Source organism: Myotis davidii, unplaced genomic scaffold (assembly GCF_000327345.1).
Source record: "Myotis davidii unplaced genomic scaffold, ASM32734v1 scaffold373, whole genome shotgun sequence".
Lineage (NCBI taxonomy): Eukaryota > Metazoa > Chordata > Mammalia > Chiroptera > Vespertilionidae > Myotis > Myotis davidii.
In genome coordinates this window covers 2,241,463-2,245,065 of record NW_006287255.1, presented here as the reverse complement: position 1 = coordinate 2,245,065, position 3,603 = coordinate 2,241,463, and the positions used below count along the sequence as shown (strand labels likewise).

The 3,603-nt window shown below is 40.2% G+C and overlaps 1 pseudogene; it reads right to left on the bottom strand.

Moving 5' to 3' along the window:
- Positions 1–300: 300 nt before the first annotated feature.
- LOC102766044 lies at positions 301–1,073 on the bottom strand (annotated as a pseudogene).
- Between the last annotated feature and the right edge of the window lie 2,530 nt (positions 1,074–3,603).

Here is a 3,603-nt window from a genome sequence, read left to right as displayed (position 1 = left end):
CTCAGCTTTAAACCAGATTAAATCACGACACAAAATAAACTTCCCACAAAAGTCTACAGTGTTTTTCCAAAAATAAAAAGTTTAAAAGACAGAAAGAGAAGTCAGGACCAAGTGACCAAACATTTTTATTTGCCAAAATCCTATTTCATGCATAAGCATGACAGTCTCTCCTGTTTATCAGGCTTTGGCAAAAAAACAACAACAAAATAACAAACATAAGCAGCCTTGGACAGAACAGTGAAAATGCCAAGGACGAGGTGGTCCATAGTTTTCCTGTAGGATAAATATTTTTACTTTTTCAAAAGGCCTCTCCCCCTTTGGCCATATCACCTCTCAGTTCAGACCATTAAATACAGACAAATTTTCAAAATCACTTCTTCACTTCTCCAAGATCTGCAATGCTATCATCATCCACCTCTGGCCATTTTTCCCGAATGACATCAATGATGTCATCTGTAAAGTCTCCCTGAATGATGATCTCATCCTCCCCTGTCACTGAGGCACCACAGGAGAATTTTTGAGCAAAAAATCTTTGTGCTTCTTTAAGATCAATTTCAAAAGTTGCAAGGCCCCCCACTCTTGTTAGGTATTTCTTCTTTGCTCTGGGAATTTTGGCTAGCGTAACCTTTTGTGGTACGGTCTTCTTTTTTTGTTTTATTTGACCCCTTCCACCTCTCCTTTGTTTTTTCTTCTCTTCCTCTTCTCCTGCTGGTCCTTGACCCTCACTAATTCCAGCTTCTTGTTTGGGTGAATTTTCTACTGTAAGTTTTGCAAACTCACTTGGAAAATTCTTCTCTAACCACTGTCTCCATTTAGGAAAATCAGGCATATAGCCACAGTACTCTGTTGGTAATGAACACACTCCACAGTAAAGGACCCAGAGTGGGTAATCTGCATCTAACTTGGTATTGCTCCTGGAGTCTCCTTTGCAATCATGTCCCCCGGATTCAGAAATGTCAGCAGTCATCTCACAAACCCCGCGGTCCTACAGCCACCACGCCTACGCCCTGCCACTACCGCCAGCTGAAACGACACATGCAACTCCTCTTCTCTGGCCCGGGCCACCCAGAGCCCATCTGTTACATCACTTTTTAATATGTAGGGTAACATATAGAATAAACAGCTGTGTTGCTGAGAGTTTGTAGGCATTCTGGGCCTCAGGAAAGGTAAGCGTGACATGATTGCTTATACCAGAAAGCAAAACCTTTTCAGTAGTTTTATTACCTGGCCAATTATGCGTGCACCCTTTCCCCCCATAAATTAGGAAATTTGGTTGTTACTCTTGTAGGTTAGGTTCATTTTAAAAAATCATTTTGTACTTAACGTCATGAGCATGGCTGATTTTTAAGCCATTATTTTCTTAGTATTGCCTAGGTTGTTTGGTACCTTGGGATCCTAGAGAGTACATTGTATTGGGTACAATAGCTAATAGTGCCAGACTCTACTAACATACAAATGCACATTTCCATTAGCAAGTGTCTACAGGGCAATTTTCAAGCAATGTCTTACAACACCAATTCCAATTATTCAACCACATACTTACAAAATTTTATCTGATGAAGCATTCAAAGACCATCTATACTAATAAAAGGGTAATCTGCTAATTAGAATGGATGTCCTTCCAGATGTCCTTCCAGACATCTTTCTGGACAAAACCACAGTGGCTGCCTGAGGCTAAAGCAAGGTGTGCATGGCGGCGGCTGCTCCAGGGCTGGGCGGAGGCTCAGGCAAGCCACAGTGGCTATGAGGGCCAAGACTTAGGCAGCCAGCAGTGGCTGCAGCAGAGGCATGATGGGGGCCTCGCCTTCCCCTGATTGGCCAGTCACCTCCTGCAGAGGGAGGCCAGACTGTTGCTTAGGCCTGTGGGTCTAAGGCTAAGCCATCAGTAGGACATCCCCTAAGGGCTCCCAGACTGTGACAGGGTGCAGGACGGGCTGAGGGATGCCCCCCCGCCCCCCCCTGCAGTGCATGTATTTTCGTGCACTGGGCCTCTAGTATAAAAATAAACATAGATGATGCTAGAATCTTTTTTTCTGTTTTTATATCTGTTTTTATAAAAATAAATAAATATTTTTAAAGGTTTTAATTTCAACTTGATATAAAAATGGACTAACTTGATTTTTTTTAATTAAGTAAATTTACTTACAATTTTGTATAAACCAAGAGGAAAGGAGAAGACTTTAGATAGTCATCTCTAGAGCAAATACTCATCCTTTCTCTCTTTTGTATTTTATGATCATGTGGCCAATGGAATAAAATTACTTACTGATGCAATCTTTTTTCACTAAGTAAATTTCAGGGAAAACCAGCCTGCTCCCACTAATATGATTTCCAGTATCTGGCACTTGTGACATATGAGAGGAATAATCCTTGGTTTCTTGCTTTGAGTCTAGCCTGCATTCACACAGGAGCGGCTGATCGCTCATCATTCTTTCTAACCACGCGGTGTGCTTCTGTGGTAGGATAAGGCAGGTAAGATCTCCAGCTCAGTAATTTTTTATGACCCAGTAAAGGTACTAACGTAGGAACCTCTACCGTCAAGTATTAACAAGCCACATTCTTCACACATGTTTCATAGTAACGGTGCTGTTTTTGTCTCCTCTTTACTTTCTCCCTTTTTGTATCATAGTGGAGCTCCTTCCCTCTGTTTCTTCCATGCAGTGTATCTTTCTAGGTCACACCCTTGCTGCCTCAAGAATTTTAACAAGAGTTATAAATCTACAGTGTCCACATACTTGGAAATAGCTTCCTGACCTTATTCTTCATCATTTTCACATGAGTATTTGCTATGACTTTGAGTAATGGTGTGTGTTAAGAAAGCACATTATATAAATAGGTCGTGCCCCTTGTACACAATGAGGGCATGAGCTTCCTGGCTCTGTAAGCCGTTCTCCTGCTTGGTTTTCTAGCAGCAGAGCTGTCATCAGGAAGCTCCTACCTCCTTTTCTCAAATTAAGCTGTTTTTCACGATAATTATTCTTTTTTTTATGAAGAAACTGTGATGTAGCAAAAAGCGCTACAATATCTGCCCATGTTAATATTCTCTTATGGATAGGATGATTCCTCTTCTCATTCCATACCATGCTCTTGCGGACTACTTTGAGTTTGAACCTAATAATCAGGGGCTCTGTTTAATTCACTAGACTCTCATTAACATTTCATATAAAACACTTGGACTTTATTGTATTTTGCATATGAAATAATTTCATCATTTTAATAGTTTATTTCAGATATGACATATGCAGAGTTACTTCACTGAGGAGTATCTTTTGACCCCAAACCTACACTTACAGCACAGAGCCAGAGCGGGTTTCTTTGGCTCAACGGCTCTGCAACACTTTTAAGCCTTTCTAGCCAAACTAATTGGAATTATTCATTTATAAAGTTCTGAGGGCCAAACCATTTTCATGAGAGCCTCTAACTGATACTTCCTGTGCAGATAGGGAAAATTTTATTGTCCATTGTTTCCTCTTTAAATTTTAATGTGAACTTATATGACTGACCTAGGTAGCTTTGAATACTAGAAAAATGGTGTATAATCACATGAATCTCAAAAATGTCATATTTATTTGAAAATGTTGGTTGATCAACTTTTAATAAACT